The sequence below is a fragment of the Panthera tigris genome, chromosome D4 (assembly GCF_018350195.1).
Source record: "Panthera tigris isolate Pti1 chromosome D4, P.tigris_Pti1_mat1.1, whole genome shotgun sequence".
NCBI lineage: Eukaryota > Metazoa > Chordata > Mammalia > Carnivora > Felidae > Panthera > Panthera tigris.
In genome coordinates, this window is record NC_056672.1 from 90,117,719 (window position 1) to 90,145,132 (window position 27,414).

General features: G+C 54.2%; 1 pseudogene; it reads right to left on the reverse strand.

Moving 5' to 3' along the window:
• Positions 1–5,061: 5,061 nt before the first annotated feature.
• LOC122232938 lies at positions 5,062–27,414 on the reverse strand (annotated as a pseudogene).

The window sequence follows — 27,414 nt, forward strand, 5'->3', positions numbered from 1 at the left end:
CAAAGATGCATCCAGGGGCTCCTGGGGGAGCTCAGTCAGTTGAGCATCTGACTCTTGATTTCAGCTCAGGTCGTGATCTCACGGTTCACGGGACGGGAGCCACACGGCGGGCTCTGCGCGACAGCACAGATCCTGCCTGGGATTCTCTTTGTCTCAAAATAAAGAAAGAAACTTAAAAAAAAAAAAAAGGTGTATTCAGATAGAGGCATAACAATGAGAACATATTGCCAGCAAACCTGTACTACGGGAACTGCTGAAGCAGGGAGCCTGGCTGGCTCAGTCGGTGGAGCGTGTGACTCTCGATCTCGGGGTCAGAGGCTCGAGCCCCATGTTGGCCGTGGAGCCTCCTTAAAAAATAATGCCGAAGGAAAATTTTCAGGCTGAAGGAACATGGCATGAGATTGAAATCTGAATACGTTGGGGGAGTGGGGGGGGAAGCACCAGAAATGGCAGGTACCTGGAGACGTAGAAAAGGACCATCTATAGTCTTAATTGCTTAAGAGTACATATGAGTCTTTTAAGCAAGAGTTATGACACCATAGTTTGGGTTCTGTAGCGTGTAGCGTATACGCGACAACAACAGGAGACGTGTCCTCTAGGACACGGAGGCAGTGAATGGGCACACGCAATTGCAGAGTGAAATGGTACAACACTAACTCGAAGCAAGTCGCGAAAAGTTCAGAATGGATCCTGCGATCCCCGGAACAGCACTCAAAAAAAAAAAAAAAAAAAAAAAAAAAAAAAGCAAAGAATTATGGCTAAAATGTCAATAGATAAATGCAATTAGGATTCTGTGATACCATTTATATAGAGGCAAAACTAACCTATAGTGAAAAAAAATCACGCCAGCGGTTGCCTCTGGGGACTGGGAGCAGGAATTGACTGGAAAAGGAAGTTTCCAGAGTGACACTGGTGGTCTATTTCAGTTGGGCTGCTGGGACACAGGAGTAGGCCTTCGTCAAACTCACTAAACGGTACGCTTCACCTCTCTACCATACGTAAGTTTTAATTTCAAAAAGACCTCTAGGTAAAGACTGAGCTCTAATTCATAGTATGCACACTTGAGTGTTTGAAGCGACAGATACTGAAATCTGCAATTTTTAATTGTTTAAATGTCTATTATTATTTTTTTGCTTTTCTTTTTTGTATTTTTTTTATTGTTTGTTTCCTTTTGAAAGAGAGAGAGACAGAATGTGGGAGGGGGAGAGGCAGAGAGAGAGGGAGACACAGAATCCGAAGCAGGCTCCAGGCCCCGAGCTGTCAGCACAGATCCTGACGTGGGGCTCGAACTCACGGACCGCGAGATCATGAGCTGAGCGGAAGTCGGACGCTCAACCGACTGAGCCAGCCAGGCGCCCCAAATGTTTATTTAGTTTTCAGAGAAAGAGAGAGAGAGAGAGAGAGAGAGAGAACGAACAGGGGAGGGGCAGAGACAGGGAGAGAGAGAATCCCAAGCAGGCTCGGAGCTGTCACTGCAGAGCCCGACAGAGGGCTCGATCTCACAAACTGTGAGATCATGACCTGAGCCCAAATCCAGAGTCGGATGCTTAACCCACTGAGCCACCCAGGTGCCTTTGCAAGTTATTATTTTTTTAATTAATTAATTAATTAATTAATTTTTAATGTTTATTTTTTTTTGAGAGAGAGAGAGAGAGAGAGAGAGTGTGTGTGTGTGTGTGTGTGTGTGTGTGTGTGAAAGGGGGAAGGGTAGAGAGAGGGAGACAGAGGATCTGAAGTGGGCTCTGTGCTAACAGCAGAGAGCCCGACACCGAGGCTCAAACCCACGAGCCATGAGATCGTGACCTGAGCCGAAGTCAGATGCTTGACAGACTGAGCCACCCAGGCTCCCCTCTGCAAGTTGTTTTTAAATGTAGAATAAAAACTTAAATGAACTGATGGATGGATGGAGGCATGGACAGGTGCATGGATGACATATGATAGCCGGGGAGCAGGGGTGCAAGAGCTCGGGGTCTGGGGGCCCCAAACTGACCAGGTTGGGCCACTGGCCGCTGAGAAAATCCAAAGGCAGAGAAATGAGTGGCAAGTGGAAAGAGAAAGTTACTTCTCTCGGCGAGGCCAGCACCGGGAAGAGCGGACTGGCGCGTCTCAAAGACTGTCTCCAGAGTGCCAGAAATAGTTCCAGGCCTATGAAAGCCAAGTATGGGGCAAAGGTGGCTGGGTCCGTGCGGGTGGGCAGGGAAGGCCAAGTCGGCCCCAGTCCCTGGAGTCAATGACAAGCAGGGTCTTGCTGGCTGGAGGCACCCCTTATTGAGGGCGTAGTTTCAGATCCCGTCAGGGGAAGTTTTCTCCTCAGGGTCTTCTGCCTGAGCCAGGAGACCAGCTGGAAAGAAGAACCCAACCAGAAAGTTTGAGGTCAAAACGGAGGCAGCTAAAGACCTTTTTCACTCTGTGAGCGGTAGAATCACGGCACAGGGTTCACAGTGGCATCTACGTGGTAGGTACGGGAGTGTTTGCTGTGTGATTCTTTAAAAATTTTTTTGTATGTTTCAACGTTTTTTTTAATTTTTTAAAATGTTTATTTATTATTGAGAGACAGAGAGACAGAGCATGAGCAGGGGAAGGACAGAGACAGGAGAAGACACAGAATCCGGGGCAGGCTCCAGGCTCTGAGCCATCAGCACAGAGCCCGACGCGGGGCTCGAACTCACAAACTGTGCGATCGTGACCTGAGCTGAAGTCGAACACTTAACCCACTGAGCCTCCCAGGCGCCCCTGATGTGGGGCTTAAATCCACCAACCACGAGACCATGACCTGAGCTGATGTCAGAGGCTTAACTGACTGAGCCCCCCAGGCGCCCCTGTATGTTTTAAGTTCAAAAAAATAAAATGTTGGAGGAAAAAAAACCTAGCACCTAGCTACGAGTCTTGAAAAACAGATTTGCAAGACCTTTACGGAGAAAATTACGAAGGTCTGTTGAAAGATTGAAGGACTGAGTAAACCGAGAGCTTTGCTCACGGGGTGGGATCTCCGATATCGACAAGCTATTTTTACCCCGGTTCTGATGAAACCTCCAGCAGGCTCCTCGGTGCCACGTGACAGAAGATTAAAGATGGAAATGCAGCAGGGCCAGGGCCAAGGGCAACCAGAACACTCTTAAAGAGTCGGGGGAGGACTTGTCACCAGATACCAAGACCCGTTTCTAGGCCTAGAATGAGTAAGACGGTGGTCGGCACCACAAGGACAGACCAGCCGGCCGATGTGCCGCGGGAGCATCAGGCAGGCCGACACCCCACAAGCGACCCCCTGCCCCCAGGCGGGATGCGTGTGACGTTCCTCAGGCTCTCCTGGCCGCCCAAGAAGAAAGGAAAGGGAAAAACCAAAGGCTGGCCGATAGACATCACAGTCATCATCAGTTCGTACGTGTCTGAATAAAGTACAAGGGCAATCTTTTCTTTTCAATGTTTATTTATTTTGAGGGAGAGAGAGAGAGAGCACGTGTGGGAGGGGCAGAGAGAAGGGGAGAGAATCCCAAGCAGGCTCCGCACTGTCAGTGCGGAACCCAACGCGGGGCTCGAACTCACTAACTGTGAGATCACAACCTGAGCTGAAGTCAGAAGCTTGACCGACCGAGCCACCCAGGCAGCCCCCCAAAAGGCAATCTTCTCAATAGCTTAACCTCCAGAAACCCATTGACTCAGTTTCCTGGAGCCCCAACATCACCCACCCTCTCCTCCGTAGGGATGTGGGGAACAAAGACAAGACGGAAATGCAAAAAACATTACATTTCTTTATAACCTGCAGCCTCCTGAGGCAAGCAGAGTAGAACATTCCTCCAGGAACTCCCTACTGTCTTCATGTTACTGACTTACTAGAGGAAAAACCACCTCAGGGTGACAACAGCCAGGCCTCAGTTACCCTAGGAGTCCTCTTTACCATGTGAAACTCCTTCTGGAGGCTTCCTTTTGCCTTGACCTCCCCCAACTCTGTAGTGTGTAACCAGTCACTCCTCACAACCCTAGGGCAGCTCCTCCCGCCCACGGGCCCCGCCCCTGTGCTTTGATGAAATCACCTTTAAGCACCAAAGACACAAGAATTCTTTCTCGGCTGTCGGCTCCAGACCCCCACCACGCCCAAACCGCATCAAATGCAACAGAATAGAGAGACCCTAACGGACCCGGCACAGAAGGACAGCTGCCAGCATGAGGCCGACGACAGTGCATGTCGGGGAGAAGAACTTTCCGGTAGGTTTTCAAACACGTGTTCACTAGGCGGTGCTCGGGTGATGGTTATCCACGGAAAGCCACATTAAATTGAGCCCTTCCGTGAAAAGCACACACAGGTCACTTTCGGTAGATGAATGACTCAAGTGTGAGGCAAAAACATTAAGTGTTTGGAAGATACCAAAACAGACTATCTTCATGATTTCAAAGCAGGGGGCGATCTCTTAAATTTGCCTACGCTGAAAGCGTTGAAGCGGCAACATAAAAACCGGAAGAAGGCGTTTTTAACGTGCGTCAGAGAAAAGCAGTAAGAGCAAAAGCATGTGACAGACTGCCAGAAACCCTAGAAGAAAAAGCCCAACAACCCAAAGCCGCAAGCCACCAACCGACCCAGACCAAACCCGGAAAAGTGCTCCCTGGCTGGGCCTCGCCCACCGTCTCAGCACACGGTGTCCTGGGTTTTTACGGGTCACTTAAACTCAAATGTGAACCTGTTTTGGGAGTCTCCGGGCACAAGGCCCTGTGGTAGGAGGTGACCCGGACAAAGGCGGAGAGATCGCAGCCTCTCGGCCCAGGAGCTCACACCGTAATGGGCAAGGCCAGTTGGAAATAGGGGCGGAAGGGCAGATGGAGCCGGAAGGACACAGCGCTAGAAAGGCGGGGCGGGGAGCAGCGGGCCTCAACCGCGGGAGGAAGAGACCAAGAAACCTTGCCGGGGAAGGGGCCCTTACCGGCACCACGAAGGGTGAGCCGACTTTAAATACGAGGCAGGATTAGGGAGAGATGAAAAACCAGAGCCGTGTGTGCTTGGTGGGTAGTGGGAGTCTCTCCAGAAGAGGAAACTGAGGCACGGGGACTCATTCGCCACCAGAGCCGTGGCCGATCCCTTTCCCAGCGGAAGACCCGCTAAGGCCGGCCGCAGCCTTGCAGGGAGACCTCCTGGAGCACCCCCCCTCCCCGCCCCGCCCATCAGTTCCGGATTTCTGCGTGATTCTTGGGCACCGCCACGAAGCGCAGCTTCCGGAGGAAAGGTGGCTTCTGCAGCATATGTTCGTCCCACAGGTACTCGGGGGACAGCACCTTGGTGGGCTTGTGGTAGAGCAGGTACCTGTTCAGGTGGCTCTCGTCGTGCCACACCGCCTCGATGCCGTGGGCCCGGTCGACCACCATGGCCCGGTGACAGGCCGACGTGAGCCGCAGAACCTCGGCCACCGACCCCCGAAAAAGCCTCCCGCGTAGTAAAAGTCGCCCTCGTCCCTGGGGATGTGCGCCTGGGACTGCGGCCGGCGCTCGTAGGTGAAGGCCACGCGGGCCGCCCCGTAGAAGCCGGGGTGCAGGGTGCCGAAGAGCGGGGACAGGATCTCCACGCCCACGTGGTCGCGGAACCTCATGTCCACGTCCACGCACACCAGATAGTCCACCTCGTGGAGGAAGCGCTGCCGGGAGAAGTTGCTGATCATCTCCATGCGGTGCATGGACACGTCCTGCCAGCGCGAGTAGTTCCGGACCTCCAGGACCACCACCTGCCTCCCTTGCCCGAGGGGCACGCGGGGCACATCCCCCGGCCGGTCGGTGAACACGTAGTAGGTGACCTTGTGTCCCACCATGAAGTGCTTCTCCGCCGTCTGCAGGAACAGCTCCAGGAAGACCACGTATCTAAGACCAACAAGCACCCCAGGAGAGACGGTGGGTGTTAAACACAATCAAACAGCAGCAGAAAAACAGACTTAGGCAAAACCAGCTTATAATACCATGGCCATCCCTTGAGGACATCATGCTAAGTGAAATAAGCCGACTGCAAAAGACAATCTACTTGACGGAGGTGCCCAGAAGAGGCCAGTTCATAGGAACAGACAGCAGAAGGGTGGTTGCCAGAGGCTGGGGGAGGGGGGAATGGGGAGCTAGTGTTCAGTGGGCACAGAATTTCAGGTTTGCATCTGAAGACGGGTGGTGGGGATGGCTGCCCCACAATGTGAGCACTTAACACCACCGAAACGCACGCTCACAAATAGTCAGGATGCTCAATGTTCTGTGCGTTTTACCATGATTAAAAATCAAAAGATATGGGGCGCCTGAGTGGCTCAGTCGGTTGAGCGTCGCACTTCAGCTCAGGTCATGATCTCAGCTCGTGAGTTCGAGCCCCGCGCCGGGCTCTGTGCTGACGGGTCAGAGCCTGGAGCCTGCTTCCGATTCTGTGTCTTCCGATTCTGTGTCTAATATTTTAAATTTTAAGATATTAAAAATTGTTTTAATTGAAAGATAAAAATAAAACCATAGCCAATCTACTAGACTAGCTAAAGACCATGTATCTCAACTGGATAGGAAAAGGAGGCCTTCAGACTGCTTGGGTATTGAGCAGATAGTCTCAACCACAGGTATTTTCTTAGTCCACAAGGCTGGCAAAAGTTCAAATGATAGATAATGTCCAGACGATGGATTTCTCCAACCCACGACCCTCAAATGGTTCCTTGTCCTTAAGAAGAACTAAAAACGAATTCAGGACACTACAGTGGTCCTCCAGACCCTACAAGACCCGCCTCTGATGTGGTCTCCTTCTCCTCTTGTCCACCTTTTTGTCCGGGCAGGCTGGCTACTTGATGTTCCCGACACAGGCCAGGCATGCTCCTCTGGGCCCTCATACTGCCTGTTCCCTGGGGCTGGGGCCCTGTTCCCTGCAGTGCTCGCCCCCTATAATAGCTTCCATTCCTTGACCAATGCCCAGAACTGCATATGCCTCATAGGTCTCCCTGCTAGCATCAACGCAGATGCATGAGGCGGTGGGGAGAGAGGGGGGGGGATGCTGCAGGCTATGCCCTTGAACGGGCGTACATTTTACAATGTGGAAATTATAACCCAATAAGAAAGAGCAAATAGATACACAAATAAATATGAAGATACATCCCTCTCCACCCCTTACCCAGCCTTAGGTATTCTTTTAGAGCCCCTATCACCACCTTGACATACTTTGTATTTGTGTTTTACTTCTTCTCCCGTCTTTTCCATCTTTACGTGTTCTTTCCGTCTAGAACGTAGCTCCGTGAAAGTAGGCCTTTGTCTGCTTGGGAAACTACCTTACCCCTATTGTGCACACGTCATAACTGCTCAGTAAAGGTCTTTTTTAACAGATGAGTAAGTGAATACGTCGGTGTGGCTGAGAGTGCGGGAAGGCAGGCACTCTCATGTACCCCTGGGTCAAGTAACCATTTGTATAACCCTTTCGGAGGGCATAGGAGAAAATACACTCAAACTTTAAATGTGTATATTCTTCCCCCGATTCCACTGCCCGGACCCTATGCCGCAGATCTACTCGTATGTGAGTATACGGACCCAGGTATAAAAGTTCGCGGGCGACTCACGCCATCAGATGCTGGTGAGGCAGGTAGAGCAGCCGGAGCTTCCGTGTATTGTGAGTGGGGGCGTGAAACCGGAAAAACGTGCGGAGTGGTTCTTTACAAAAGGAAAGCCGTCTCTCGCCTGAGACTGAGCGGTTCTACTCCTAGATGCTCAATGGAGAAAAGGTAGATTGCGTGTCTGCAAAAGGTCTGTCCAACATAATTCATAGTTACTTATAGTGTCCAAGCCCTGGAAACAGGAGCCCGTCAAGACGGAAAGTGCAGTAGGCAACTGTGGTGCGCCCATCCCACGGAACGCTAAGCAGCGAGAAAGGGCTACCGGTTCACGCAAAATCACGGCTAAATCTCAAAATCACGATTCTCAGAAAAGGCAGCACAAAGCAGGATGTGCTTTAGGGCTCCAGGAGGCAAACATAATCTTAGAGTAGAAAAGAATCAGGACAAGCGACGCCGCAGGAGAGGCTGTAGGGGGAGGGGTTGGCCGGAAAGGGGCACGACGGAACGTTCTGGGGGTGATGGGAACACTGTATACGTAGAAAGAATTTTGGTTACACGACGATATGTATTCGCCAAAACCCAGGGAATTCGTGTATGTACATTTTGCCTGGGAAGAAGAAAAACCATAAACACATCTCAAGCTCCAGTTAATGACATGCACAGAGAAGTATTTAGGGCGAATGTGCTGATGTCCCAGATTTACCTTCACACGTGGCAAAAGCAAGTATGAATGGATAGATGGACAGAAGGATGACCAGACGAGTAGATTACGGATCACGCAAGTACAATAAAATGTTAATTGTGAAGCTTATGGACTTATGGGAAACCATAAAAACAAATAATATATGCATGATGGGAATCCCAGAGGGAGGAGAGAAAGAGAAATGGGCAGGAAATACATTTACAACAATAATGGCTGAAAACTTCCCAAATGAGAGACCCGGACATCTGGATTCATGAGGCTCAAAGGACCCCAAATAGGTTGAATCTGAAAAGGGCTACGGAGAGATGCGTTATAATTAAGTTGTCAAAAGTCAAAGATAAGGAGGGTGCCTGGGTGGCTCAATGGGAAGAGCATGTGACGCTTGAAACTGTGCAGGCCACGAGACAGAGGGATGATCTGGTCAAAATGTTGAAAGACTACGACACCCAGCAAGGCTGATTTCCAGAAATGAAGGAGAGAGAAAGCGTTCCCAAACAAAAGCTAAGGGGGTTCGTCACCAGTAGAGCCACCTTACAAGAAATACTACAGGGCATCACGCTCTTCCAGCAGAAGGAAGAAGATGCCGACTAATATGATAAAAACATTAATATATTGATAAAATCCACTGGCCATGGTAAACATACAGTCAAGGTCAGATGTTGTAATGGCGGTACATAAACCACTTACAACTCTAAGAGTTAAAAAAACAAACATAAAAAATCCAACCATGAATACAGTAATCTGTTTATGTGAACAATATTTAAAAATATGTGAATTGTAGCACCAATCACCTAAAATGTGAGACAGAGAGAGAGAAGTAAAAGTATTGTTTATAGAAGCTATTGAAATTAAGTTGTTATCAGCGTAAAAGAGGTTGTTATAAACAGAAAATATTTTATGTAAGCCTTACTACCCGCAGAGGGAAAATCTGTAGTGGATACACTACCAGGAATAGTAAAGGAGTCAAAGCTACCGGTGAAAAGTCATCCAGCCACAAAAGAAGGCAGCAAGAGAGGAAGCAAGCAACAGAGAGTCCACGGAACAGTCAGAAAACAATGAACAAAATGGCAACAGGAAGTCCTGACCTCTCAAGAATTACTTGAGACCTCTCAAGAATCACCTTTGGTAAAAGGTAAAAGGATTCTCCACTCAAAAGATGTCGAATGGCTACATGGATTAAAAAAAAGTTTTTCAAAGATCCAACAATAGTCTGCCTAAAAGAGACCTACTCTAGCTTTAGAGACCAGACCAAGAGTGAAGGAATAGAAAAAGATATTTCAAGCAAACACTGACTGAAAGAAAGACGGGAAGATATATTTATATCACACAAAGTAGGCTTTAAGCTAAAAATGATCAAAGAAGACAAAGAAGGTTATTCTATAATGATAAAGGGGTCAATCCATTAAGAAGATATAACAATTGTAAACATTTATGCACCCAACAACATCAGAGCAGTTAAACACATAAAGCAAATACTAACATAACTAAAAGGAGAGATAAACAGCAATACGATATTGATGGCTGACTTTAATAAGCCACTCTCAAAAATGGATAGGTCACCTAGACAGAGAATCGGTAAGGGAGCAGCATATTTGAACAAGACTATAGACCAAATGGACCTAACAGACAACATAGAACATTCCATCTAATAGTGGCAGAACATATGTTCTTCTCAAGGGCACATGGAACATTTGTTAGGATATCCTAACAAGGATAGACCATATGTTAGGCCACAAAACAAATCTTAGCAAACTTAAGATTGAAATCATACAAAAGAAAATATTCAAATGGCCAACGGGTACATGAAAAGGTGCTCCACATTACTCATCGTCAGAGAAACACAAATCAAAACCATAATGAGGCATCCCTTCACACCCGTTAGAAGGCTCATCTCAGGAAGACAAGAGACACAAGTGCCCGAGAGCATGCGGAGAAAAGGGCACATTTGTGCACTGTAGGAAGATGGTAGGGAGGCCCCTGCAAAGTTAAAAACAGAATTACCCAGGGGCGCCTGGGTGGCTCGGTCGGTTAAGCGTCCGACTTCGGCTCAGGTCATGATCTCACGGTCCGTGAGTTCGAGCCCCGTGTCGGGCTCTGTGCCGACAGCTCAAAGCCTGGAGCCTGTTTCAGATTCTGTGTCTCCCTCTCTCTCTGCTCCTCCCGTTCATGCTCTGTCTCTCTCTGTCTCAAAAATAAATAAACGTTAAAAAAATTAAAAAAAAAAAAACCAGAACTACCCTACAATCCAGCAATCCCACTTCTGGAGATGTAGAAAGAGATAGATGATAGAGATGGGGGTAAAGATAGGAAATTAAATCAGTATCTTTTTTAATTTCTTAAAAAATGTTTTATTTCGTTTTTGAGAAAAAGAGCACAAGCTGGGGAGGGGAAGAGAGAACGGAGGACAGAGGATCCGAAGGGGGCTCTGCACTGACAGGCCCACAGCAGCAAGCCCAATGTGGGGCTCGAACTCACGAACTGTGAGATCATGACCTGAGCCAAAGTCAGACACTCAACTGACTGAGCCACACAGGCACCCCAATATCCTTTTTTAAGGTTTTTTTTAAGAGGGAGAGGGAGAGGAAGAGAGAGAAAGAGAGAGAGAGAGAGAGAGAGAGAGAACCCCAAGCAGGCTCCACACTCACACTCAGCTCAGAGCCTAATGAGGGGCTCCATCCCATGACCCTGGGACACTCACCAATCATTTTAGGTGATTGATGCTCAATGGACTGAGCCACCCAGGTGCCCCTAAATCAGTATCTTGAAGAGATACCTGCCCTCCCACGTTCACTGCAGCAGTATTTACAACAGCCTGGACAGAGAAACAACCCAAGTGTCCACCAACAGATGGCTGGATAAAGAAAGTGTGAGATATATATATATTACTCAGCAAGGAAGAAAAAGAAAGAAAGAAAGAAAGAAAGAAAGAAAGAAAGAAAGAAAGAAAGAAAGAAAAGAAGGAAGGAATCCTGCTATTTACAACAACACGGTTGACACTCGAAGCCATTATGTAAGTGAAATAAGTCAGAGAGAGACAGATGAGTACTGTGTGATCCCACTTATATGTGGAGTCTTTAAATAACAAAAACAAAAACAAAAAACCCCGAATCCATAGAAACAGACAATAAGTGGTTACCAGGGGCAAGAGGTGCAGGACTGGGGAAAGTGGTGAAGGTGCTCGAAAGGTACGGATTTCCAGACATAAAATAAATCGGCTGTGGGAACGGAGCGCACAGCATGGCCACTGCAGCTGACATACCGTATCGCATATTTGAAAGTTGCCGAGAGTAGGTCCTCCTGGGGTGATCGTTTCACGACACATACACACATCAGACGATTATGTTGTACACTTTACATCGAGATGATGTTACATACTGATTATATCCCAATAAAACCAGGCAAAGTGAGAAGGGGAAAAACAAGAACGTTAGTGGCGGAGTCCGGGTGGTGGGCAGACACACGTTCACTGTGACGTTTTCGCAACTCGGCCGCGCAAGTGAAAAGTTTCGCGATGCAAGGTTGTCTTCAAGGGTGCTGCCTGAGGCAGCTCTCCGGAACGGTCAGCTCAAGCGGGAAATGCAGTGGCTCTGGAGTAAGAGTGGGCAGCCGTTTGAAAGAATGAGGAAGGTCCGCGTGTGCCGACGTGCAAAGGCGCCCGACACGTGCCGGCAAAGGTGCCGGATGTGAAACACGAGCCGGTTTCCAAAGCAAACAAGCTAACCCCAAAGCCGTAAATGCAGCTTGGAGGCTTCGGGTCCGACTCCACCGCATAGTAAGCCTGCTCCGGCTAACTGGGACGCCAAGCCTCAGTCGGCCTCCCAGGGGAACGCATCGGGGCGGCCGAGCACCTGCTCCCGGGCTTGGGTCACAGGGTTGGTCCCGCTAAGTGGTCAGCAGTGGCTGCCAGGCCTCTGAATGGTTGATACGGTCACTTCTGGAGCAGACGACTCTCAGGTGTGGGGCTGCTATTTTGAGCAGGGGTGTGCCTGGTGGCCCGTGCAAATCCCACCAGGTTCACCTGCCCACAAAGCCACCCACGCCTCCCCCTCCCCCTGTGAGCACCCCATCCTGGCAAAGAGAGACACCTGGTGAGGAGTGCCCCCTACCTGGGGCTTGGCTTCCTGGTTTAGCCTGGGCACGTGTCCTTCTCCGCACGGCTGCCAAGATCTTACCTACCTATTTTTTTCTTTAAGTTTATTTATTTTGAGAGAGAGAGAGCAGGGGAGGGCCAGAGAGAGAGGGAGAGAGAGAATCCCAAGCAGGCTCCACACTATCAGGGCAGAGCCCAGCTCGGAGCTCAGACCCAGGTGCTGTGAGATCATGACCTGAGCCAAAGAGTCAGACACTTAACCGGCTGAGCCACCCAGGCGTCCCAGATCTCACTTACTTTCTGATGGCAAAAACGGTCAGTCCAACGGTGGTGTTTTCGAATTGTGCGTCCAGAATGGCAGAGTCAAAGACCCCGTCCCAGATGACAGGAGCAAACCAGGGGGTCATGACCAGCACGTCTGCCCTCCTAGAGGGAACAGGTCACAGTGCGTTAGAGCAGGGCATGGAAAGGTGGGCCAGGGAAGGAAGGACCAAAGGTCCACAGTCCGCGAGCAGCGCAGTTAGACGCAGCCGGGATTCCAGACTCCCAATCCAGTGCTCTCTGCCTCACAAGCTCCGCCCCTGAGCCCTGACCCTGCCATTCCCTCACTGCCCCGTGTGGAGTGTCTCCTGAGCACTGCCGAGTACTGGGTCCCACAGGACACTCCTTCTGGGAGGCCCCCAACCCCATTTCCGAGAAGGAGCTGCATCTCAGTGAGAGCAATAGCCAAGCCCTTTCCCAGCAATAGGGACTTGGCCGTAAGAAACATATATTCAGTCTTTGACCCCAGATCCTGACACGGGGCTCCTAAACCCCTTGGAACTTCCTGGGTGATAGGGACACCTTCTGTTTTAATGAGGTGACCCGGGGCGGGCTCCTGGATGGCTCGGGATGGGGACTGGCCACCGGAAAGACCACGCCGTGGTCAGAAGCGTGACACTGCAGCCCCAGCCCCCATCCTCCCGGCAGGTGCGTGTGTGAGGGAGCCTCCACCAGATCCTGACGACGGGGTCCGAGAGGGCACGGAGGCTCCCTGGCCTCCCCACGTCGCCCCCTGGGGACCTGTGCCCCTGGCTGCTCCCGCGCCCTTGGTGATACGCCGAGACTCTAGAGTAGACTGTCTTCTTGGGTTCTGGAGCCACTCTAGAAAGTCATGGAGCCCGAGGAGGGGCCGGTGGGAGCCCTGAGCTACAGCCGGTCAGTCAAAAGCACAGGTGACAACCTAGAACTTGCGACTGGCACGTGGGGGGCGGGGGGCGGCTGTGGGAGTGAGCCCCCGCCGTGGGGGCTGCTGACTGGGGGGAGCGGCGGCATCGTTCCCTGTGGGAAACCTACCTGTTTGCTGGGAGTAGGGGGTAACACGAGTTTTCTTCAGGGGCAAAGCTAGGCCTCCAGCCCCCTCCCATCTCGAGGGCTTCCCCTCCCCCCAGTGTCGCCCCACAGAACGTTCTCTGTCCCTTCTCCACCCTAGCCCGCACGGACACCTCTCTCCTCTCCTCCCATCCTGTCTCACGAGTGCCCGTTCACTCGTGGCTTCTCGGGACACGGCTCCAGGACCCACGAGAACAGGCTCACGCCAGCCCGTCCCTCCACATGGGCTGTGTCCAACAGAGATTTGTAATTTAAAATTGTTCTAGTAAGCACACAAAGGTAAAAGTGACCAGGTGAGGGGCGCCTGGGTGGCTCAGTCGGTTGAGCGTCCAACTTCAGCTCAGGTCATGATCTCATGGTTTGTGAGTTCGAGCCCCACGTCAGGCTCTGTGCTGATGGCTCAGAGCCTGGATCCTGCTTCTGATCCTGTGTCTCCCTCTGCCCCTCCCCCACTCATGCTCTGTCTCAGAAATGAACAAAAAAAAAAGTGACCAGGTAAAGTTACAATTAATCTGGTATATGTTGTTTAACCCGCAACGTCCAAAACACCATCCTTTCAATGCGTGATCGGTTTTTAAAATGAGAGACTTCGTATTTTTGAGATATTTTAAATGGAGTGCTTCGGACCTGGTGTGTGTGTGTGTGTGTGTGTGTGTGTGTGTGTGTCCGTCCTCCCCAGGGACAGCCCTCTCATTCCAGGGAGGTCATGTGTCAGGTTGTCACGGCCTCCGGGTGGCTCTAAGGACTCAAGGAGGCGTGGGTACTGGTGTCAGAAAAGACAGTGAGCACTCGCAGCTCTCCCGGCAGGGAGGTCGCCCGGCCTGGGCTCGGAACCCGACCGCGCCCTCGCCGGTCGCACAGCCTCAGGCAAGTACCTTCACTTCTCTGGGCCTCAGTTTCCCTGCTCGTAAAGCGAGGGCTGACCAGCGTGGCCTCAGGGCGACCTTCCTGTCTGAGGCCACAGGGACCGGCTGCCAGCGCCATCTGGGGCAGAACAGCCAGGCGGTGCGGGCTGAGGAGGCCGGGCGCCTGCACCGGGGGAACCCAGCCCGGACCTGTCCTGCGTCCCCAGGAAGAGATGAGAGAGGGTTCCGTGCCTTCTGTGGACACCCATGCTCCCCAGGCCCGGGAGTTGGAGGCGCCTTCCCTGGCACCCTCGCCCGGGACCAGACCCATTGGCAATGAGCCCAGCCCCCTCTCACGGCAAGAGAAGGAAAAGAAAAGGCTAGGACAGGTGGCAGTGAGGGCGAGGAGAACTCGAGGCGGGCCGGTGGCCACGGCAGGGATGTGCTAACTTACGCAGGCTGCAGGAGCTGGGCCTTGGGGTAAACCATCCTGCAGAGAAGACACGCGTCAGGGAGGAGGACGGTCGCATCCAGAAGCGTCTCGGAGCCAGGCAGTCTACGCCCACAGCCGCAAGGTGCCGTCCTCCCCGTCTAGATGGCCAGCTGTGCCAGGAGCACCACAGGACTGCCATCCTGCCCGCCCGCCCTCCTGCCTTCCTGCCTTCCTTCCTTCCTCCTTCCTTCTTTCCTCTCTCCTGCTCCCCCTCCTTCCCTCCTTCCTTTCTTCCTCTTGTCCACTAGTCACTTGTCCACTCACTAGACAGACAGCGGTCAAGTGTGCCCACCCAGCCCTGGGGACGCCACATGCTTCCCAGTGATAAACCGATGAGGCTAAAAGCCAAGCAGAGGAAAGGGGGTCACCCCTCAAGGTCTCTGGTAACTGCCAAGGCTCTAGACTCCCCACATCTCCTCCCTCTCTCTCCCTCCCTCCCTCTCTCTCTCTCTCTCCCTGTGTTGTAAGTCCTAACGTGGGTCTACCTCACAACTACGAAGGCCCACCCCCACCCCATCCAGCCCCCATGCCGTGCCCACCTCCATGCCCTCCCCGGGCCACATCATCCTCAGGTGTTAGCTGAGCTGAGGGCTGAGAAGCCGGGGCCGAGCGTGCCACGGGCATGACACTGAGCAGCCCCACGGCTGGAGGTCAAGTGGAAACCCCCTGTGACTCCCATCACCTAACGTCTCCTCCTGTTCTCCTGTGCCCCCATCACCCTCCTCTCCCCCATCACCCTCCTCTCCCCCGGGAATCAGGCCTTGGACTGGGTGGGGGTGAGGAAGGGGATGGGGAGGCACATGTTGACTTGCTCGGAAAGAGGCACAGAAACACCCGAAGAGGTGGTCCCCATACCTGGGGACTTCAGGGACTCTGCAGGTGTCCGGAGGGCAGTCCCTTTCACTGAGGGAGGGAAACAGAGAGCACTCAGCCCAGGGCCGGGTCCTGGGGGAAGCGCTCCCGTGCCGGCGGGCAGGTCTCCTCCAGGGCCGGCCACGTCACGGCCCCTGAGGAGAAAGTTCCCGTGTGATGCCGAGCCTGGGCCGGGGGAGCGGAGCGGGGGTCTGAAGCAGGGCCGAGAAACCCTGGACATGCTGACCGTGTCTGGGAGCATGGTGCACGGCTTCACCCGCAGGGCGTGACCGCGGCCTCGGGAGAAACTGCCCCCCCAACACACACACACACCTGGGAAGGAGGAGCAGAGACCAGGAGGCAGGAGCCGTGGCTGCCCCTGTGGGTCCTGGAATCCCCAGGAGAGCTCTGGCAAGGCCCCCCTCACCCTGTCAGCCCCGGGAGCCCCGCTCCCCGCCCCTCACCTGCACTGCTTTGTCTCCAGCAGCATCCCCTGCGGGACCACACGGCGGCCATCCTGGCTGAGGGAGGAAAGGTTCCATCGACTCACTTCGTGAAAAGTAGCGATTGCCAACAAAGAGCCGTGCCCTCGAGAGGGGGGCGCCCCAGGCCAGGATTAGGTGTGCATCCCCCCTCCCCACCGACCCCTGGGGACCCCCGCCAGGCCTGGGGGTGGGGGGAGGGGAGACAGGCTCCTGGATGGAGTTCAGTGGGGCCGACGAAGGCCAGTGTTTGTGAGGGAGGAGGAAGGAGCGGAAGTCACTACCTCGATGGCAGGCTCTCCTGTTGGCCCTGCAGGGGACGGCCCTCAGTGCTGCTGGAGAGAAAAGTGACACCAGCTGAGCCCACCATCCACCTGGCCATCCGACCAGCATGTGTGGGCCCCCCAAGCTGGACGGAGAGAGAACTGGGGTCGGGCCACGCCCTGGGGGCTCGTGACGCGTCCCGGTTGGGAGCTGTCACCTTATCTGTTCACAGGTCGCCAGAGAGGCCAGCTCTGGAAGGAATGGGCTCTGAGAGGACACTGAGCCTCGACCTGTCTGGGCCCTGACGGGGTCAGAGGGCCCCCACCCCCGCTCGGCCCCGTCGAAGCGGCTGAAGGGACCCCGGAACCCATACCAGGCGCTATCCCTCCCAGAATCCCGGCCTTGCCGCACAGCCCGCTGGGCAGTGTGTGAACTCTGTAAACGTGTTCTCTCCAGTGCAAGCTAGAACTTTCTCTGCCTTGTCCTTTGTCAAGGTTTGAGAAAACACGGTGGAGGGAGGGACTTGGGAGTCACACTGGGAACCGAGGGTCTCCGGTTAGAAGTACCTCCAATTCAGTACATATGTATATTTCTATTTCTGCTCTAGATCTTTCCAGAAGGAACCGCCCTGAATCCAAAGACGCCGCCATTACCTTCGAGACTCTTCTATCTGCCTCCGTCCGGGAATCAGCCTGAAGACATTGCTGGGGGACAAACAAGAGTGTGAAACTGAGTCTTGGCCGGGCGGGAGGACCGACAGGATGGGGGTTCGAGGCTGAGACTTTAACACACACATTCTCACCCTTTTGGCCTCTGGCTCCTGAGAAAATGGACGTGGGGCCCGACCAGAGCCCTTCTGGCCCCATCCCCACTCCTGCTGGTCATCTGGACCATTGTGATGCAATCCCATCACCACAGTAACCAACAGCAGGGCCGAGGACCGCGGCATCCCGTTCACCTGAGGAGTCGTTTCTAGATGCAATTCCAGGCCCCTGCACAGTGCTGAGCACTTCGGAGGCGTGTGTATGTAGCAAGCTCTCTTTCCAACAAGCGCCCCAGGTGACCTGCGGACACTCTCAAGTCTGGAGTCATGCCTCCTTTCTGTGTTCCTTTCTGCTTATTTCTCTCTCTCTCTCTTTTATTTTTCTTTAGAGATAGAGAGAGTGCATGAGTCAGGGAGAGGGGTGGGGGGGGGGAGAGAGACAGAGAGAGAGACAGAGAGAGAGAATCCCAAGCAGGATCCACGCTCAGTGTGGAGCCTGATCCCACAAACCCCGCCCGGCTCATGACCTGAGCTAAAACGAAGAGTCAGACACTCAATCCACTGAGCCACCCAGGCGCCCCCCCTCTTCTATTTTCTTTTTTGTTTTGTTTTGTGAGAGAGAGAGAGAGAGAGAGACCGATGTCAGCCTGCATCCAAATCACCTAGGGGGCCTGTTAAAACACAGAAGGGAGCCGGGGGCGCCTGGGTGGCTCAGTCGCTTAAGCACCGACTCTTGATTTCTGCTCAGGTCATGATCTCACGATTCGCGAGTTCGAGCCCCACGGTGGGCTCTGTGCTGACAGTGTGGAGCCTGCTTGAGATTCTCTCTCTCCTTTGCTGCCCCTCCTCTCTCTCTCAAAATAAATAAATATTTTAGAAGGAAGCTTAATGTAATAATCAGGTGAATCTTTTGGGTACTAAACATTTACCAGTCTAAAAAAATTAAAAAGGAATCCAAGGTGTGTCGAAATGAGGGAGAAAAGAAGAAAAAACAAGATCTAAACACGGGATAATGCAGAGGAAGGAGGCGCTGGATGAATAACCCAAAAGAACCATGGCATCTCGATGGAGAAAAGAGGCCAGACCCCAGACCCCAGACCCCAGACCCCTTGGGCTGCCACCCTGGGAACCTTGCTGTAACACACGTCGTGAACTTCAGTGAGTCCGAGCGGGGTGAGGGGCTTCAGAACTGGGACCCAGCGGGGAGCGGCAGGGCACAGGGACAGGTGTCTCCAAAAAGCTGAAGGCATGACACCGAAGGGGCCACACGCTCTCAGCGCTCCCTGGGGCCCTTACGCTACAAGGAAGAATATTCTCGTGCAGTTCAAGGGCACATTCTAAGAATCAGACATCGGGACAGGCCGCTCGCAGAGGACGGAGTTCTGCTGCCGTATAAAGTTCAGGTGGGGCCTTGATCACCTGCCAGACAGGCTGTGGAGCCAGCTCAGCCCCCTGACCCGCAGCAGGACACAGGCAAGCTCTGAAGTGGACACCAGGCCCCGGGAGGACAGCACAGCAATTCAGGAGGTCCCTGTGCTGGTCTACAACCCCCACGCGGTGGGCAGGGGCCACCTGGACGAGTACAACTGCCCCCACCAGCACTGTTCCATCGGTCGCTTTCCATTGTCGCTGACACCAGACTGGCCCTTCACAGCCCTGGCCAGTGTCCACCTCTGGCAGATCAAGGGGTGTCTTCGTCCTGGGAGATCCGGGAAAGCCCGTCCCCACTCTCGTGGCAGCCTATCACCTGTGTATTCCCCCTACCAGATCGGACACTGCTCAAGACAAGGAGCTGTCCCATTGACAGTGACATCCTGGCACGCGCGCACACACACACACACGCGCGCGCGCGCACACACACCAACACCAGGCTCAGTAAACGCCTCTCCAGGGGAATGTGTTGACATGTCCGACAGAGTGAGGGCGCCGTTTTCCAGAGCACGCGCTGGCTGGACCCGCAGCCCTGAGATGAGATGCTGGCCCCAGGTCGACTCGCCCTCAGGGGCCCGGGAAGTGGGTTTGGAAGGGTTTGCGTCCTGGCCTTGCCACTTCCTACCTTATAACCCGCGTCTCACCTTAACCTCTGGAGCCTCACCTTCCTCGGGTGTGAAACGGGGACAATAATGCAGATCTTACAGGTTGTTGAGAGAATGTACAAGAATGTCCATCAAGCATTTCGCTCGGTGCCCAGCACAGGATACACGTCAAGTAAGTGTGAACTCCTAACAGATTACTTTACGGAAGTCATCAGTGAAAACGCGTACAGCTCTCAAGGTTAACCACTACGTGAAAATGCCTTCCTGTGGTCTCGACTGCACATGTGAACATTCAGTTTCCACCTCAAAGTTGAGGCTAGAGGCAGTTTCACCAGTGCACTGAAAAGGATCCACTAGATTCTTTTTTTTTAAGGGAAGGCAATTTTACTAAGTTGGTTTGGAAACATAAACTTTACTGTTTGTTTTAAACAAATGAAAGGCAGTAAAAAAAAAAAAAGGTGTTATCTGTTTTCGGTAAATGCATTTAAAGCACGGTGTGAGCTCTACGTAACCGGTGTTTCTAACAGGCTGTGAAACACTGCCTTTGGAAGCCCTCTGCCCCCCACCTCTCCCCAGGGAACCTATAAATGCCGACAACTCATCAGGGAGCAGAGCCGAGCGCTGGCTGGGAGTCTGCGTCCCTGCCAAGTGGTCACCTGATGCAGAAAACACCACCGTGTTCCCTCGGTTTCCTTATCTGCAAAATGACAGCGACCGTGTGGGTAACACCTTCTCCGGGACCACGGCTGTGGGCCAAAACCCTGACCGGTTTCATGAATTAAAGTCAAATTAGCTATACTAAGCCCCAGCCCACCACAGGGACCCCAGGGACGTCCCCAGACTCTCACCTGTAGAAGCCCAGACACGCAGCCAAGAGCAGGAGCCCGCACAGCCAGGAGCTGGCACTCCTTCCCCAGAAGCCTGCGGAGAGGAAGCCTGGGTTATTCCGGGGCCAGTTCACCCGAATCACCTTGTTGGGGCCCACACTGGGCACTGGGCACTGGGCACTGGGCAGGGAGGGGCTTCTGTGGGCTCCGGCTGAACGCCCTCTCCCTCTTGTGTGCCCTCAGGGAAGGAGGGTTACACCTCTCCTGAAGGCATGACCCACTGAGCCTTGCCCTGCAGCCCCTGGGCACCCGCCCTGGTGCCCCTCCTTGTTGACAAGCCCCCCGGGACGCGGGTCCAGTCTTCACACTTCAGAGGCTGGGGCGCACCGCAGCCACTACCCCACAGGCAGAGCGTGAAGGACAGGGCCCAGGAGGGCTGTGACAGACGACGGTGCACCAACCCTCTCACCGAGGGGACCCCGCACCCCACGGGCACCTCGCAGCACAGCTACATACAATAATACATCATGGTGGGAGAGCCCATACAGGGGTGTGGCATCCCAGGAAAGGGGCACGTTGGAAGGAAGCCATACCGCGTGCATCAGTCAAATCTTAGCTGAAGGTGGTGGGTACAGCAGGACCCACCACTGATAAAGAGCCTCCTCCCCCGAGCCACCCACCGCTGGGTTTTACGACGCCCAAGCCCGATGTCCCAGCGGCGAGAACCTCATTGATCACAAATGTGTTGGGGGGTCCCAAGTGCTGGACTGAGAAAACCACCAAACAAACAAAACATGCACATGTACACCTGGGTGCAGCCCAGACACTGTTACCAAAGAGTTTCACTGGGTCTAAGAGGGATACGTCCGTTTCCTCTGGGTGTGAAAATGTAAAAAGCCACATGTATCCAAATGTGCAATCCCAGAGGTGTGTGCAAAAATAAAGAGTAGCTTCTTTGGCCTCAGATTAGGCAAAGTTTTTTTTTTTTTTTTTTTAATGTTTATTTATCTATTCTAAGAGGGGGGAGCACGAGTAGGGGAGGGCAGACAGAGAGGGAGACAATCCCAAGTAGGCTCCAGGCTCTGGGCTGTCAGCCCAGAGCCTGACGTGGGGGCTGGAACTCACAAGCTGTGAGATCATGACCTGAGCTGAAGTCGATGCTTAACCGACTGAGCCACCCAGGTGCCCCTAAAGGCACAGTTTAAATACGTGTAGTTATAGGTCAATTATCCTGGAGCTGGTTTAAAAAAAAAAAAAAAAAAAAAAAGCAAGGCACAGTGAGATACCATTTCCCACCACCAGAGGGCGATAACACCGCGTCTGCCGGCTGCTCTCAAGGCAGGGGGTGTGGGGAGCCGGCAGGTAGGGACATCACCTGAGAAGGTGAAAATTGGTTCTTGGGGATGCAAAAAAAAAAAAAAAAGACAAAAAAAAAACACACCACCTTAGACATTAATTATTTGTGGCCTTCCAAAGCTTAACTTTACCCGCCAAAATCTTACTCCTTAGTATTTTTCTCTTTAGGGACATTTTTTTGTTTTTAAAGTAGGCCCTATGCCACATGTGGGGCTTGAACTCAAGACCCCGCGATCAAGAGTCACGTGCTCTGCTGACCCAGCCAGCCAGGTGCCCCCTCTCTTTGGAGGCAATTTAAATTCAATTTTATTTCCCTCCTTATACTGCTATAACTGGGGAGGGGTGAGGTTCAGAAACACCACTGTAGGGGGTGGGAAGGGGAGGGAGTCCATGGGAAGGGACATCTGGCAGTGTTTACCCAGAGTCAGACTCACTCAGCATGTGATCGGGCAAACCCACTTCCGGGGATCTCTACCACAGAGACACCTGCCCACGCGTAAAATGACTGTTATTCACGAAGGCTTTGTCTGTAACAGCAGGAGCCTGGAAAGGACCCCAGTATCCATGGCTAGGGACTGAAGTCCACTTCTGCGTGACCAACAAAGGGCATGCTGTGCAGCTCTGAGAGAGAGTAGGGGCACGCTTAGCACAGGTTTAAAGCAAGGTACGGAACAGCGAAGACAATACTCTACCTTTTGTATGTTGTTCACGCTTCCCTAAAAAACCTAAAAGGCTGCGCGGGGAATGACTAAAAACGGTTACATACAGGGAGCAGGAGGCTGGCAGAGGGGCCGGCAAAGGTCAGGCACCAGTCACACTTCTCCATCGCGTCGAGGGATCGTTTTTAGCTTTGAACCATGCAAGGCTACTGCCCGCTCCAAATAATAAAATTAGATAAACCCATAAATAAACCAGAATAAGACAGAGATGCTGCATTTTCAGTCTTAGAGAGGGTCAGGCCCTTTCTAAGTCTGGGCACAGATTTCTTCTTAATAGCCCTTAATGAAGACAAATAAATATGACCCGGTGAAAATAAAATTTTCACGCACAGTTGAAAAGACAACCATAAACGCAATCAAAGAAACATTTTTTTTTTAAAGTTTGGAACTCCTATCATAAACCCCCAAGCCCTTTGATAATAGCTCCTAGGATCTAATAAATAAGAACAACTACTGAATGGGGTTTTTTTTTTAATTTTTTATCTTTAATCTCTAAACCCAATGTGGGACTCAAATTTACAACCCCCAGATCAAGAGTCGCACGCTCCACGGACTGGACCAAGCCAGCCAGGCGCCCATGAACTGTTTTTTCTTTGGTTTGTTTTAATGTTTATTTATTTTGAGAGAGAGAGAGAGGGGGAAGGAGTGGGGGGAGGGAGGGGGAGAGAGAGAGAGAGAGAGAGAGAGAGAAGGATGGAGGGAGGGAGAGAGAACCCCAAGCAAGCTCTGTGATGTCAGCACAGAGCCCGGAGTGGGGGTCAATCCACGAACGAACATGAGATCATGACCTGAGAGCTCCACCAACCGAGCCAGCCAGGCGCCCTGCCCACCAAGGGCAAAGGGTCTTGGGTGACAACTCAGGCCGCAGGCATTCGACCTCGCTACGGTGACCGCCGCGCAAGAAAGATTGAACTGAAGAGGCCAGATGTGCCCCATCAGGTGCGCCACGGGGCAGTGGCTGGGCTGACCCAGGGGAGCTGGGAGACCCCGCCCCAATCAGAGCAGGGCTTGGGTGAGAGGGATCCTGCACAGCACGGGGAACATATGGTGTGCGTGCGTCATGCATGTTCTCCCTGGACACTCCCTTCCTGGGGCCCTCCCAGTGCTCCCCTGCCCTGGAGAGATTGAATCATCCTGTCTCCATACCCTCCGTCCCTCCTCCCCTTCTCTCCTCCCCCTCCCCAACCAGCCTTCACCCCAGCCACCCACCGGGACCCCTGCAGCCCTAACCCCGCACCCTCTCCTCCGCCCTCAGTCCACTTGCCCCACCAGCGTGGCTGAACTCTGCTCCCTCTGGTCTGTCTGCTGGTGACACCCGCCCAGCCACCTCTGTACCTCCTCCTGGGGGGAGGGGGGGCCACAGACACTGGAGGCTCCAGGCGTGGTCCCAGCCTTTCTTCTGCCCCCACCGTGCACCATGGGAGCATGAACTATGACATCTACCCTGCCATCCCCTCCGGTCATTCTCCAGCCTTTACCTTCTGTCGACCCCTGGACCTGGGGACCTAAGCACTCGTGGACCCTCCCCACTGAAGGCACACCAGCCCTTTCACAGCCAAACAGGACCCTGGGTCCCCGTCACCCAGGCCCCCCGCGGGGCACACTTCCCACGTCACGGCCAGGCACCGGAGCGCACGGACAGATCAGAGGCGTCTTCCCACCCCAACTCGACGCACCAGCACACGTGTCAGTCACACCTTCAGAGTGTGGTCCTGGGTGCGGCTGCTGGGGGCAGAAAGCTCGGCAATTCCTCAAAATGTACACAGAACTGCCGCGTGGTCCGGCAATCCCACTGCTGGGTCTGCACATGCTCATGGCAGCAGTGGTCCCGGAAAGTGGGAGTAACTCGTGTCCAACAACGAATGAAGGAATAAGGGAAGTGCGGTCTGTCCACACCGTGGAATACCACTCAGCTCGTGCCTCCGCGGCCGTGGGATTCCGCTGGCCCCAGGAGCTGTCCTTCCCACCAGCCACCACCCACACGGGGTCTCTGCTCTGGGCATGGAGAGCAGACACACTTTAGAACCAGGGCACAAGTCAACAGCGGACGCCCAGGGCACCCCTCCCAGCTAGCTGGGCACGGGGTTTCTTGAGGGAGCCCTGCTCCCAGTCTGGCTGCCTCTTATCAACAAAAGAAGGTTGATGACCACACCGTTGTCTCTGCCTTCCTCTTCTGGAAAAACATGTGCCCTCCTGCCCAGGCTGAGCCCTGTCTCCCTAAGGGGCTGAAGAAGCCCCTTCCCACTCTGTCTCCTCCCAGGTGCCCCCAGGGCGCCCCCCCCCCTGCATCCCCCCCACCCCAGCCAGGCCCAGTCCCAGGAGGCAGGACGGAATGGAGGGAGGAATCTAGGGCTGTGTCCTGATCTCCCTGGACCTTCCCAGCGTCTCTCCAGGGCCCCTTCCTCCTGCTCTCAGGGGAGATGGCTGAGCAGAGACCCGGGGGCCTTCCTAGAGGCCTCCGGGTCACCTACCTTTATCCTCTGGTCAGAGAAGGGGAGACCACAGGGCCTGCGGTTCGACCCCAGCTGTGGAGGGTACCTAGGAGATCTGGACCCACACAGCCCATTTTCACGTCCCAGCTTTGGGCACATGCTTTGGACTGCCGTTCTGGAACTTTCACTGAGGCCACACTGTGTGCCAGGCTCTTGCAAAGGGCCACAGATGAGAAGGTGAATAAACAATGCCAGGTCCCGGGCATTAGGAAATGTGCACAAACCAGGATCACGTCCTCTCCATCCTGGTCACCGAGAACAGGCACCAGGGCACAGGGTGGCCCCGGTGGGAGCTCTGAGCTGGCGGGCCTGCTGTGTGGTTTGCGTCAAAGCCCCCTGTCGGGGGGGAGGCGGGGGGGGGGTGTCCGACGGCTCCCAATGCCCAGAGCTCTGCCTGCCCACGGGGCTAGGGTTTCTCCACCTACACTCAGCCACGGGGGCTGGGCCAGGGGCTGCAGTCCTGCTAACAAGCAAGAACCTGAGTTGCTGTGTTGAATTGTTTCCCGGCAGCTGCAGAGATGGCGGGAAGAGAGGGCCGAGGGCCAGACAGAAGCTTCCTTCTCTCGGCCAGACATGCAGAGACCACCCTGTGGGCAAATATGCAGCAGACCCCAGCACCCTGGCCGGGCTTGGGGTGGGGGCTGGGCCAGGAAGGGGCCTTCCTCCTGGCTCTCCAGGCCCCTCCCCTCTCCCTTCTTTCCTTTCCTGTCCTTAAACCCCAGCCTCGTAGTATGACCTTGGGCCAGCTACAGGCAGCATTAGTGATATCAGGGACCCAGTCTGCACCCACAGGAGGTGGCCCTCCCCTCAGCCTATTTCCTCTGTCCCTCCTTTTCTCTGTCTCCTTTGTCCTGGTCCCCCAGCAGGTGAGCCGGCTCCCCTACCCCAAGCACTGGCTATGTCTGAGCTCTGAGCTCCTGAGAGTCTCCTACAGGCTTCACGGCAGGAGGAAATTCCCTCATCGACCGCCTGCTCCAGCCTCTGGGGCCTGGACTAGTAGAGAAAGGAGAGAGCCCAGGAGAGGGCACAGGGACAGGAGGGCTGGGCAGGGAGCTTTTCATGGCAAATCAAGATATCTCCCCCAAGTCTGCCCTCCACACTAAGTGCTCTGGCCACATTCTGCTGCACTTTCCTGGGCGCCAGCATCATCCCTGCCCAAGACTACCCCCACGCCCGCACACATAAGCAAATGCAGCTCCCAGACCCTCCCTGCCCCCACGGCACCCAGCCGCCCCCCCTCCCCGCCGCCGGCCCTCAGCCAGACCCGACCTCTGGCTCCAGGTGGCCGGAAGCCCAGCAGAGATGGGCAGGGCCCCATGTGGGTAACCACTGCCCCATCCCGGAGCCCTTGTTCCTCTCCACTCACCTCTGGGGTCCATGGCTCCTCTGAGGACCCAAGGCCAGGTGGGTAGGAGGTGGAGGGCGCCCTGGCAGCACTGCAAGCACAGCTCAGAACTCAGGCTCAGAGCCAGACCAACCCGGGTAACAAAGTCCGGCTCCTGCCTGGGCCCAACCCCACCTGTCCCTTCTGGGTGGGAAGAACCTGGCAGGGGTGGCCAGCTTCGGTCAGTCCCATGACAAAAACCAGACTTTTCAGCCAGGTGCCCGTGGCCAATTCTCCCAACCTCACACCGCAGAGGGGCCCAGCTGGCAGTTTCCCTTGATCTCGGGGCCAAGCCCGCCTGCATTACGGCCTCCAAGCCCTGGGAGATTTGGCCCCTGCTCGCGTCTCTAGCTCCCACTCCCCCGGCCCTCCCCGAGCTCTCGAGCTCTCGGCCTCTCCTCACCCGTGTCCCATCGTGGGGAGCTGCCCTGCTCCTGGCGCATCGCCGGCCCAAGTTCCACGCAGCCCCGGGGGCTCGGACACTTTCTGGGCCTTACTGTTTTCAGGTTTCAGACACGCTGGGATAAAGATGGGCTTCGGTGAAAGCCTCCGAGAGGGTGTCACCGGCGTGCAGCGACACCAGGGACACCACTCAGGGATTGAACGCAGCACGCTGCAGAGCGGGGAACAGGCAGAGCACCGCCGTCTCCGTGGCCCCGTCCTCCCGCTCCCGCTCTCCGTGCGGGCTCCCACCCGGCCCAGGGGGAGGGACGAAGGAAGCAGGCAGGGCAGGGTGGAGACACCACGCCACCACTCCCCACCGCCCGGGCCCCACAGCTCGGCGCCAGCCACCCGGTCGGAAGGGAGGCCCTTGCCTCGAATCGTCCCCAAGGCATGCCCCGGCCTGCATCCGGCCGAGGGCAGGGTTGCAGAGCTGGGCCCACGGGGGCCCCTTGTCAGGGTCACGCAGCGGCAGAAGCTGAATGAGACGTCAGCTGTCACACCCACCGCGCTCTGCACACAAAACTTAACTCAAAATGGGCCAGTGGCCTAAACAGGAGCTTAAACCACGCAAAGAAAATTGTCTTGCTCTTCACAACACATAAAATAATATTTTAAAACACTTACAAATCGCATCTGATAAGGGTCTAATAGCCGGAACGTATGGAGGACTCTTACAACTCGACAAAAGACACCTGACTTCAAGACGGACGAGGGGCTCGGCTACACCCCTCTCCAAGGACGACATGCAAACGGCCGGCGGG